The sequence below is a fragment of the Lycium barbarum genome, chromosome 9 (genome assembly GCF_019175385.1).
Source record: "Lycium barbarum isolate Lr01 chromosome 9, ASM1917538v2, whole genome shotgun sequence".
In the NCBI taxonomy this organism is placed as follows: Eukaryota; Viridiplantae; Streptophyta; class Magnoliopsida; order Solanales; family Solanaceae; genus Lycium; species Lycium barbarum.
In genome coordinates, this window is record NC_083345.1 from 19,582,457 (window position 1) to 19,595,823 (window position 13,367).

General features: G+C 33.9%; 1 long non-coding RNA gene across 7 annotated transcripts; it reads left to right on the forward strand.

Moving 5' to 3' along the window:
- The first annotated feature begins 6,652 nt into the window (after nucleotides 1-6,652).
- Nucleotides 6,653-13,333, forward strand: LOC132609456 (uncharacterized). Of its 7 annotated transcripts, none has more exons than XR_009570840.1 (3): nucleotides 6,653-6,886; nucleotides 7,147-12,492; nucleotides 12,595-13,333. It is a non-coding gene; the product is annotated as an uncharacterized LOC132609456 (long non-coding RNA). The 7 variants fall into 7 exon arrangements; XR_009570842.1 differs by having other exon boundaries at nucleotides 7,147-10,385; nucleotides 12,595-13,330; XR_009570841.1 differs by having other exon boundaries at nucleotides 7,147-10,385; nucleotides 12,953-13,328.
- Nucleotides 13,334-13,367: the final 34 nt, after the last annotated feature.

Sequence of the window (13,367 nt, forward strand, 5' to 3'; positions counted from 1 at the left end):
AAAGCTTTTTTATACGAGAATGATAATAAAAAGCATTCTTGGTTTATAAAAATCTGTGCCAATGTTTATAAACAGGGCATCCCAAATTGGTTTTGTCAATGGTGGATCCATTATGGTCCAACCATAAAAATTTTACCAGAATCCTTCAAGAGTTTATATACTGAATGGGTTGCTGTCTCTCTAAAAATAATAGATTTGGAAAATAATATTACTTTCTCTGAAGAAATTTCTAATATGTATTGGCTCTGATACCATTAACTCAGCAGGACCGCGCCGCAGCATGATGCCATCTAGGTAACGTCAGTTTTACAAGGTTACCAACCCTGGCGATGGGGTTGTTCCGAACAGAACAAGTCCAAAAAATGCCCTAAAACGCCATCCTCGGCTAAGCAGGCCAACTACAGGACCACCGCCTGGTCTGAACAGTCTGCCTGGGTCAGTCTCTACCTAACCTTTAACATCATGTTTTGGCGTTGATCATGATGCATTAATGCATTATTACCATGATCTCAGTAGTCTAGTGTGACGTAATTCAACGGAGTATTTAGCCTATAAGGCTAAACATGAACTGAATTGAAAAATAAAATTAATTAACAGAAAAATAAAAATATACCTTAATAATGGAAGTTGTGCTCAGCAGAAAAGATTTATATCAACAAACTTTTATTTATGTAAGAAAGATTTTTACAAGGGAGAGAGCTGGAGAGAGCTTGTGCTTGGGGAATCCAAGACTTGCCTCTCAACTAAGAGGAGTGATCCTTATATAACGGATCAGAAGGACAAAACAACAAAACTAAATGGCCCACAACATGATGGCCTAAAGAAAAACGGAAAGTAAAAAAGGAAAAGTGGCCGAAAGTGGCCAAATAAAAAACATAATTATTACAATTTTAATAATTAAAGCTACTTTTATTAAAGCATATTCCTTCTTTTTGAAAGAAGCCGCCTAGTGGCGGGTCCCACCAATCACTTCATTGGTGACTTGCCCTTGTCTTTTGTGGTGCTGGAAGATTCTTCCGGTTGGCTAAGAAATTGAGCCGCAAATTTTTCAAAGTCTTCTGTATTATCTGGACTTTGGGATTCCCCTGCTAAGACCTGTGTGTTACAGTCTTCTTCCTCTTCATTTTCATTGTCAGTGGTATGACCAACGGACGCCATTGATATATCTGACATAGCTTCCATATTAAGATGTTGCATCAAATTAGATTTAAATTCCTCCATGTAGGTGGCTATAAGCTGTTCTGGGGGAATTGCGCCTTTCTTCATTTGGATTTTTCGAGCAATATGCTCAAAAGGACTGGGAATTTCCTTTTGTCTGGAGTTAATGGAGTCCTTATAATGTGCAATAGTAGTTTTAATCTGATTTATCAAATCTTGTCCTGGGATAGTACCATCCTTTGATTTTTGGAGCAATTTTTTTCAGAACTTTGTACAAAAAATTCTGTTTAAACAAGGCATATTTTGCGGGGTATAACCCACTTCAACTGACCATTTCATGATCCATGGAATGGAGAATTCGAAGAAGAAATACATATTAGAAATTTCTTCAGAGAAAGTAATATTATTTTCCAAATCTATTATTTTTGGAGAGACATCAACCCATTCAGTATATAAACTCTTGAAGGGTTCTGGTAAAATTTTTATGGTTGGACCATAATGGATCCACCATTGACAAAACCAATTTGGGATGCCCTGTTTATAAACATTGGCACAGATTTTTATAAACCAAGAATGCTTTTTATTATCATTCTCGTATAAAAAAGCTTTCAACATAATCCCAATAATTGAATTTAACTGGGACCTTTTGTTCTGGGTGGATATAATCCCTGTCCTTTAACGGACTTATTCCCCATTCATTTGGAGAAAAGATCTTTTTTATAACAATTTTTGAAAAGTTATAAACTTCTTTGGTATTAGCTGGATAAAAATGTTGGAATTCCGCTGATCCTGTATTTGAAAGGACCATTTCATAATGCATCCGATATTTATAAGTCGGAGTTGCGTATGATGCTTTATCAAAATACCTTTCCATTATTTTCCAAGGTTCATCTTTCCATTGGAGATCATCATTCTCAAGGAGAATTATTAACTCTCGTTGAGTATTTTCTTCATATGAATCAGTGTCCACATTATCATCAATTATGAGAGCACTGGAATATGATGGAGGCATATTATCTCCTTTTTTCTGTGCTTCTATAAAAGCAAGATATTCAGCATAGGTGATTTGTTTCTGGGTATTACCAGAAGTTTCTGCAATATTATCGGCTATTAGCCTTTTGTTACCCATTTGGGCGAGAACAGTACCTCTGTTTGTCCCCTTTTGTCCTCTTCCCCTTCCTCTATTAGAGAGAGGTGTCAATGTAGGTCTCATCCTGCAAATGAGAAGATGACAGTTATAAACTTAAATATTCTCTAGTGAGAAAATCAGGGAGACTATTATCTGATCCCTTTTTATAATGGATTTCAAAATCAAATGGTGCTAAAAGAGCTTGCCATCTGACAAACATTTGTTTAGAAACATCATGTTTGCAATCTTTATTAAACATAAATTTTGCCGCTTGGCAATCAGTTTTTATTAAAAACTTTTGATTATATAAATCACCTTGGAATTTAAGAACACATTTTACTATGGCAAGAATTTCTTTTGCTACAGTAGCATAGTTCTTTTGGCTATTATTCCACTTGCCAGAATAAAATTGGACTAAATATTCTTGTTTATCATTCGGAGAAAGCTGTTTGAGAATTCCTCCATAGCCAATATCAGAAGCATCAGTTTCAATAATTTTTTGCCAGTTAGGATTGGCAAGAGTAAGACAAGGAAGATTATTAACCTTCTTTTTGATTTTTTGGACTGCTTGCGTATGAGCATCAGTCCAAGGTTTTGAAATCTTTTTTAATCTATCATATAAAATAGATGTATCTTGGGTCAAATCTTTATAAAATGGGGAAATATAATTCAAGCTTCCAAGAAATCTTTGAAGTTGAGTTTTATCAGTGATAACGTCAGGAAATTTAGAAGCAAACTCAATACTCCTATTAATAGCAATAATTTTTCCTTTTTCTATATTGTGACCAAGAAATCTGACTTTTGTTTGAAAAAGTGACATTTTTGGTTTAGATATAACCAAACCATTTTTAATAATAATTTTCTTGAATATATCAAGGTGTTTAAAATGCATTTGCACAGTGTTTGAAAATACTAGAATATCGTCTATATAGACAATAATAAAATTGCTATAAGCCATGAAAATATCATTCATAATTTTTTGGAATTCTGAAGGGGCATTCTTCAATCCAAAAGGCATAACATTCCATTCAAATTGCCCAATCGGGACATTAAAAGCAGTTTTATATTTATCTGCTTCGGCTATTTGGATTTGCCAATAACCTGATTTTAAATCAAATTTAGAAAATATGATCGCATTATGAAGACGATCGAGTAAATCCTTTTTATTAGGAATAGGATATCTAATCCATTTTAAAACTTTATTAAGGGGTTTATAATTTATCACCAGTCTTGGAACTCTTCGTTCTTGTTCGGCATGTTTATTAACATAAAAAGCTGTACATGACCATGGAGATTTCGAAGATCTTATAAGACCCTTTTGTAAAAGAGTAAAAATCTCATTTTTACATAATTCCAAATATTCGGAATTCATTTGACATGGTCTGGCCTTAGTAGGAATATTATTTTCAGAAAAAGATTCTTCATATGGAAGAGTGACAATATGTCTTTTCCTGTCCCAAAAAGCATTAGGATGATCACTACAAATTTGTAGAGAAAATTGATTTTTTATAAACTCAATTTTATCCTGTAATTTAGGATTTTGTAAAATGTCCTCAATTTGAAGAGTATAGATTTCTTGTTTAAGAAAATTGATTTGTTGATGTTTATTCATCAATGTATCTTTGATTTCATTTAAAATCCTTGAAAAAGGTTCAGTTATAAACTGAAATTTAATTGGTTGTTCATCATAGGTTCCTATAAAACCTTTGTCATCCATCCATTGAATTGGAAATAGTTTATGGATGAATGGAGTTCCTAGAATTACTTGATTAGAAATATCTTTTACCAAAACAAAGTTTTCAGGGATACAAACCTTATCTTGGCAAATATAAGCTTTGGGTAATTTATAAGTAATACCCATTTTTTGGCCACTAGCAGACCGAAGACTATGAGTCGTTTTTTGAAAATACTTTGAAGGAATTAATCCTTCTTGAATACAACTTAAATCTGCTCCACTATCAACTAGGGCAGTAAATTCTTTTTTGAAATTATAATCTATTAAAAGTGTAACTTTTATAAAAAATTTAAACGAGGTAATGACGTCTAGTTTAGTCAAAAAGTTAGTGCTAGGACCATTACATTCTTCAGTCAAAAAGTTGGTGCTACGACCACTACTTTCTCCTTTTTCTATGATAATCATTTCCCCTGAATTATTAATTGAAGAATCTCCTGGAGCACTATCCACCTGTCTATGTACTGGTGGTTCTATGATTACCCCTTTTCTTTTTTCTTCTAATTGTGAGAAACGTTGATCTAATGTCAATTGTTGTCTCCTAAGGGTGGATATTTCCTGTTTAAGGTTATAAACCTCTCTTTCTAAATCTTGAGTGGTTGCCGGTGTACTGATGATATTCCGGCGTTCTTGGAGGAGTTTTTTGACTCCAGCCATAGTGTAAGGTCCTGTAGGTTCTCTGATTTCTACAGCAGTTGGTTCTTCTTGGGGCTGCTGTTTTGAACCTATTTGGTCTATAATTTGGGACCTAAGATTGGGATCCTTAATATATTTAAGGAGATCGAAGAGGTTATTACCATCTAAAACATGAATACTATTTTCAGTAAATTGGGAAACAAGTTTATAAAACTCATCATCTTCTTTGGTTTTGACACACGGTTGCCCTAATTGGCATGGTTGACACTCATCATCCGAACTGGTCGAGATATAACTCTCGTCACCTAATACCCTAATATCTTCATCTGAAGGAGAGTTGGAAGAATTATCACTTTCTTTGCCAGAATCATCCTCTGGTTCTAGGTCTGAATTTAATAAAATCTTATATAAAGATTCTCTAAGGTCATCATCTATGTTAAGGGCTTTAATCTTTTCCTTAACCTTGCAGTTTTTATAAAAATGACCTACTCTGCCACACTTATAACAGGCTTTGGGATTTTTGGATTTAATAAAATCCTTCTTCTCTTTAAAAGACTTTTTGCGCCTAGCTCTTTTTTGTAAGCGCTTTTCTTTCCATTGTTGGAAGTCTTTATATTTTTTCTTGTGCCTATGAGGCTTTTTCAAAGATTGTGGCATATCTAATCCAAACTGTCCACAAAATTCTCCTAACTGCTGTCTTTCATTAAGACCATGGCGCTTGATCTGCTGGTTGAGCTGTATTTCATTACATAAAGCTAACCCTTCCTGCATACAAGTACCAATCAAATTTCCATAAGTATAAGAATCATAATTAATGCTTCTATCCCCTTTCCTAAGAGCTTTTCTAACTCTTTCTACAAAAAGTGGAGGGAGTCCATCTATAAATTTGGACTTCCAGTGAGAGTCATTACTCTCTGGTAATTCCATGACCCTACAAAGAAAAACATCTTTATACCACCTAAATGAGGTTAGGGTCTTACATCTAAGGTTTTGAAGCATGGTTCGGATAGATTCACTATTATCGGACCATCTTCCTGAAAAATGCTCAACAATATTAATAACCAGTGTATAAACTGCATTTGCTACTGGTGCTTCATTATCAGGCTCTTGTTTAACAGCATATAAAATTGAATGTCTTTGTGTATTAGTTAAATAATTATCCCACCAACCTTTTAATTGGCCAGTGAAACCAGCTATAATCATATCTGCTTCAGTGTTTTTATGAACCTTGCAGATAGTGCTATACATTAACATTCTATGAATAGTACAATAAATCTGACGTTCAGTATAACCATCAATATTCCATTCATATATTTCCTTCCCACTATAACTGTTGGAAATAACATGTTCATGTTCCTCTAATAAAACATCTTGAGGAGTTGGTCGAGGATAGTAATACATCCTCTGGGTAGACTTAACAGCATAATATTCATCAATCTTATTAATATCTGATGCTCTGCGAGCCTTATAGTCTATATCAGACAAATATTTATCTTCCTCTGCTATTAGAGGACTAAGTTTTAAGCCTTTAAACTTTTCGTCTAAAAGTCTTTCTAAATCTGATAAAGGTTTTAATTTAAAATCATGAATTTCAGGAGGAGGCTGTATACTTGGAGTAGCAACAACTTCCTTCTGTTTCTCCTTATCAGAAGTAGATGCCTTATTAAGACTATTTAAAAGTTTATCAACTTTTTCATGTAGTGAAAATATTTGTTCACCCAAAATATTCATATAAATATTTGTATAATTTTGCTGCCTTATCATGTTATTAACATGATGTGTCATTACATTTATATTTTTATTATTTATTATTATTATTATTATATTTATTATATTATATTTATATTATATTATTATTATTTATATTTTTTAAATTATTAATATGTGAAGGCTTAGGTACGACGAAGGGTATATACGTAAATAAATCAAAGGTGAGGGCTGATTCTAATCTGCTACTTCTGGAAAACCCTTTAATCTACTTAGTGACACGTGCATCAACGTTTTTACTAATGTGGGACAACTGGCTTTCACTTTCTCCATTCCCATGCCTTACCCATCAGCAAGTTCTTCCTCTCCTTAGATTCCATCGTCATAGAGCAGAGCTTTCTCTTGGATATTCCTGATGTAGGTTCCCTCTTTAGCCTTTTTTTTTTTTAACTATACACTTTGCAAGATTAACTTCAAAGTATGCCGATTCCTAGAGCACATCTTCGAACCTTTTTTATGGACAGGTAAACAAATTTTCCCGACATTCACAGACATCTAAATTTGTTCTTGGTGCTTTAAATATAGGTTTTTTGACTTGATATTCATCAAATCGTTATAGTTTGAGTTCAATTTTTGTTCATCGATCTTTGGTTTTTGCTGCTTTACTTTCCCAATCTTACAAAGGCCTCTTTTAATGCATATATCCTCCTATGCTGTAATAAATTGTAATGGAACACAGTGTTATTTTGTAAATTTTTAAATTCCTAGCAGCTTTACTATACAGGTAGACTGATCGAAAAGCAGTTGGTAATATAGGTATAAGAGTTACCTACAGCGATGGGAGAAAATGAACTAACAAAATAATTTTTCCCATGTTCTTCGACCACTAGCAAATGGCAACCTATGAAGCATCTTTACAGGCAAGTCCACTTTGCAATTGGTATGGCATCTTGAGATCTTTGCACTTTTGCATAACCAGTGTGAATTTGTTCAAGTATCATTGGCACAAATGGAATGCTAATTACCACGGCTAACCCGTATGTGGACTCAATTTGGGTCAAGGGTATGGGTGAAAAACAAATTCAAGTAGACAAGACCATTTTACATACTCAAGTAAGCAATTTTCATTTTGTCATCATAAATTATGCATGTCTGTAGTGGTAAGTAACTTTCTGTCCAGTTCATATTTAAGTAGAGCTACATATCAACCCTCCATATTTATTAACTTTCTGGACAATTGTAGAGGTTGGATTGTGGTGTGAGTAATATTTTGATCATTAGTTCTCAGACCTGATTTTTTGCCTGTGATAGTTTTCAATTTGTTACTGGTTTTATTGATATTTCAACTGGCCTTTGTATGTGCCTTTGGCCTTCCCAAATTTCAACAGCAAAATGCTTCTTGCGAGCACCCCCACACCAAATTTCATAGAGATGAGGTATTAAAAGTTCACTGATGCACTCCTGATAGATCAAATGATCTCGCAAGTAGCTTTGAAACCTTTTGATTAGTAACCGTTATCTTTAACTAAGTACTGTATGAAAGTGCAGCAGGGTATCTACTCCATCTACTCTTGTGATTGGAAGTGTTTCATGATAGAAATCTAGATTGCTGTTGGATAATTGCATTTTCATATCTACCAGGTGTGCATGTGTGTATGAATTATGTGCCTCATTTTGGAAAAATCTTAAGGCTAGCGAGCTATATGTAAATTTGATATATGAACCATTTATTCATGGGGTTTGAATGAAGGCTCACCTCTTCTGGGCTTAAACTCAAGTCTACGCATGACTATTGTGACAGTAATACTTTTTTGATTTCATCCGGAGGTTTTAGCTATGTATCAATATACAAGTGCTTTACCGAGAGTGTAAGTATAACCCGACTTTGCTAAAACCTCGGTGTCCTTCCCATTTAAATTTTCCATATCTATTATTACATTTAGCATTGAATTTTGGTTAATTGAACTTCTTTTTCAGTTTCATTTCGTCAGAAAGCATGCCCCAAAGTATTCAAAATCATCCTACAAAATAAAGTTGTTTCTATCGCGCATCAGATGATGTGAAACAATTACTACTTTACATGAGGACGCATGATGTTCATGTTGTAATTCGATAATGAAATATTTAAGGAATGCCTTCTGACATCAATGTGAATGAACTCTAAATTACAAATGTTTGAGGTATCTTATGTGATTGAGTTAATTATTGATTCATTTTCAAAGTTTGCTTAAATGCTTTTGCTTGCACTTTCTTATTACATGCTTAGGCAAAAAGTGGTCATAGATGCAAATTTTACAAGGTAAAAGGTTGTTCAAAGTTATTACTTTAATAACGCAATAAAATGACACCAGGCACCCATGTGAAGCATGGGCATGCTAACTATATAATAAGCATGGGTCGAGGGTATGACGAAGGGTATTCCTGTTAATATTGACTGTTTTACGGGCAAAATGATGTCCTTCTCTTCCCTTATATTGAGCCATCTTTTGGGAAACCAAAAGCCCACCGTTCATCCTCTTCCATTTATTTGCTCTTCTTCTTAGTTTTACAAGGTTTTCTTCCAAAATTCTAAATCAGAATTCCATGTCGACTCTACTGATTTTGCGTTTTGTAGGACAACTTTAAATTCCCTTAAAAACTCTACAACCAGTCATCCACACAGAAGTAACTGCTAAACACCTCTATGATGGTCGACTCTTTGGTAGAGATTGATCGTTTCAATTGGGTTCTTGATGCGTGAGTGCTTTGGAAGATTCAAGATTAATTTTTGTGTGAAAATTTGGATAGGTTATTCGTAGGTGAGTTTCACCCTTTCCCATTCTCTGCTTGTTTTACTTCATGTATTACGCCCAAAGTTAGTCTATTTTGGTAGTGGTGAAGACTTCAAAGTTTGTTGGTGTTTCGATTTTGAACTGATTGCATATAATCTTAGCATCAATCTAACCTCTATAAAGGTATTTCTTCTTAAGAATTGCCAATCACATATTCCATACTGATGTGCTGGGCAAATAGGGTAAAGATATATGGGAGAGTACTATTACAATTGTCCTGTTGTGTTAAATGCATTAATAATTAAGCATTTCAAAATCGTTGTTTGCTTGAGTTTGCTTTGGCAATAGCTACATTGTTGTATGGCAGTTACAGGTCTTCAACCAACAACAACAAAAATGTCAGTGACAAATGCCATCATGTTTCATAGTTCACAATGTCCCAAAATTTGCAATCAGGATCCATCACAAGGTATTGGGGATTTGTCGGGTTTGGTGTTTGTTGTATTTTTGATAAGTGATTAATGGGAAAAACTATCGGCATATCGAGAGTTCTTTAATACTTAGTTGATCATTTACCCATTTGTGTCCTTTTTATTTGAGTTTTCCCTTTTATATATAGGGGTTATTTATGTTCATTTCTATTCAGATGTAAATGAATTAGGATTCACATATATTCACACCCTAGTGATTGAAGTTGAAATGTTAGATTTATCAACTAAAGCCTCCATTTCGGGACATTCATTAAATTAGTCTGTCCATCTAAACTATTATATATCGGAGAATTCACTCTCTTAATTCAAATAGGTTGGTAGTTTTTATGTAATGGGGTGAGTGAGGAGGGCAGAATAGGATCATAGGATTTAGGGGTGACGTGTTACAAGTTATTAAATTTCTGAGCACAAACCAGTACCAAAAATTCTAATCTTCGTTAAAAAGTTTAAGATCCAGAGCTTCGAAATATGCATGGTTGGTGACAGACTGGATACGGATATACTATTTGGACAAAGTGGAGGCTGAAAACTCTTCTTGTTCTTTCAGGTAGCAGAAGGAAAATGTGCTCTCCAATTAGTCATATGCTACAAGTCTGTCATCCAATACTATCTTTTAATTGTGTTCTAAGTGTGACGTCTTTATCGATGCCTCAAGATCCCAAAATCTCTAGACAACCGGATTTTTACCCCAACAAGATTTCTGATTTCCTCTCTATCACAGCAGCTGCAGTTTGAGCCAGTCCACTAACAATCTCCATATGGTAATTCAATTCTTTTGTCTGAAATGTATTTAGATTATGTACTTCATATGTACATCCACTTCTCTTTAATCTAAAATGTGGGAGCTTGAACATAGGCTATCTGAGATGCTATTTAATACATTGTACTAAAGAGATTATGAAATACCAACCATTCATACTATTTGCCAATAAAAAAAAACTTTCAAGATAAATGGTTCTTGAAAAATTGATATATGCGCTCAAGTACCTCTGCCATGAAGTGGTAGCTAGCTTTTTTCATTCTTCTTTTTTGGTTACTTGGTGCCTAATGATGCAAATTAATGGAATATCATGGCATGGGCATAAGGATCAATTTTATGAATATAGAATGTAAAGACAATTTTATGAATATAGAATGTAAAGACAATTTTAAACTATTCCCATGGACCTATGACCCTTTAACAAATTCTATAGCTCTCTACTCAGATCTTCTTCCTCTTCACTTACATTGACCGTGTAGAAGATTCTGGTAGGTTACTAAAGTAAGCTATATCAGTTATTTCCTAGGCGCCTTCAATCTGTTAGTAAATTGTTGATTTGGTCAGTTGGTGAAAATGCAATACTTTACAACTCATATGGTACTTTGAAAACGAAGGAGATTAATTGCTCCCTGAGCCATAATTAGTGGAATTAGAGAAAAAATGGGTTAATTTCAAAGATGTTAAAAGAACATGAGGATAATGATCTAATGATGGATCACAGATAGGTAGTATTGAAGTCGATAATTATTAAGATAATTATAAGGTTATAATCATAGCATTCAATTCTACATAAAACTGTGCTAAAAAACTGAAAGCTGAGAACTAAATATAGTCAGTACACCTCAATACATGGTTAGATTCATAGTTCTAAAGATTGATTACATCTAATAATGACTTACTGCGATGTTTTCTTGATGAGATAGTTGGTATATTTTTATGCTGTAATTAAAACGTGGAATGGTTATTGCTCAATAGACTCTTTTGTGGAAGAAGTGAATATACTGGAAAAATAACTTGACTGACGTTTTATATTACTCTTCTATAAACTGAGTTACTGAGTATTCTGTTTTATGGCTTAGCAACTATTGTATTAGGATTTGGTTGCTGCAGATGTTTCATGAACTGTAGATAAGATATATTGGATGCTTTCTTGAATGGTTCTCTAAACGATCCATTCCCTTCAAAACACTATATGCATATACTTTGAAGGACAATTTTCTAAAATACATTGTGACCATATTATTTATTTAGTAGATTCCCGAGTGTGGTTGGTAAAGGAACAATGGATAAGGTAAAGCCAGTTTTCATTCATTCTCTTCTTTAAATATTACTAAGAAAGTTATATATGTCAATAATATATAATTGTGTTACAAAAACGATCGCCCATAGACTCTCTGAATTTCATGAAACAAAACAATGATTTCCAACTTGACTATTCCCAATCAAATATGTAGGTACAATACAAGTTTGAATTGATGTAGACCTTAAAGATTGTTAATAGTGTGCTTGTGAATTTCCGTGTTGATTTCAAAGTTTAATGATGACGACAAATTTTGTTGCATTGTAGGAAGGTTAACTTTCTATCCTTCAACTATGCCTACTGATCTACCGTATTTATCAGTTTTGCTACCTAAAGTGTACCAATAGTGTGGTGCTTGTGTCACGTCAATATTAGCTTTCGACGTATACTGATTTGATTCTTCTTGTTTGGGGGAATTAAAGATTAAGGGGGATTTAAGATTTGTTGTTTCAAGGAAATTACCTAAAAGAAGTTGAAAGATATGTATTAAAATAATTGGGCAGGTTTATTTTAGATATGAAATTTTCATGTTGCTTTGGATGTGTCCATATGTAAAGCATTACCTATTATTTGATCCTTTCTAAGCGTCTACTATGTATGATAAACATGGGAAGCAAGCAAAAATCTCAAACTCTTCTTCAAGGACAACCAGTCCATCTAAACCACGAGCCCGAGAGGTGGTGGGAAGACAAAAGGGACGTATTATGACAGATTAGAGGATGCAATACACATAAATGCATTCCATCTGCTTATCTTGATTAGCCTTTGAACGACTACTTGGATATTCTTCACAAACTATTTAGAGAAGGTTTTTCATGTTTTATGTCATCTTCTTTCTTTTAATGTCTTATATCATCTATTGGCATAAACCTAAGTGTTAACCTGTTGAATAATCCTCCCTAACGTGCAGGGGTTTGTTATCGTGGTCTTATGCTCATGAAAAAGACATGCATAGTTCTTGACCCTTAATAGCCAGCTTCGGCCTGCTAGATGTTGATAGGCATCCTCATTTTTACTATTTCAGAATGTTTGGCCAGTTAGCTTAAATTATAATTTACGAAATTCAAAGATATTCTAAATAATGGTATTGCTGGAGAGCAAGAAGAGAGTGGATAATACTAAATTAGCATATGCTATTGAGGGATAACGTTCATTCACTATAGTTGTGTTAATGAAAATGCGATTTAGGTAGCCAAGTTTTCCTTAGGCAAGGCATATTGCGAATGATTACATTTTCACTATTGGTCTTTTGATAACTTCCTCAACAGATGCTCATATATTTTCTCCAGCTTTGTGTTTCTTAAAATTGGAAAAGGTCAGAGTGGCGAGGCGAGGCAGGGTGAAAGATTATCTACCAAAGCTCGGAGAAAGATGATATCTTATACAGGAGCTTTGAAATTTGCCCTTGAAATTTAGAATTGCAACAACACTCATGGTAGTAGTATGAACTGTTATTGTGTCGTACATGTAATTGGTTTTGACAATACGCTTGAAATGAGCATATAAATGTTTTTCCATGTTGAATCTTTCAAGTCATTCTGTAGCTGGAGGTTGCAAACAATGAATCGAGAAAGGACGGGCACAGGCCATTTAGTATACACATATATATATATATAAGGACGGGCACAGGTCATTTAGTATACACACACAGATATATATATATATATATATATATATATATAT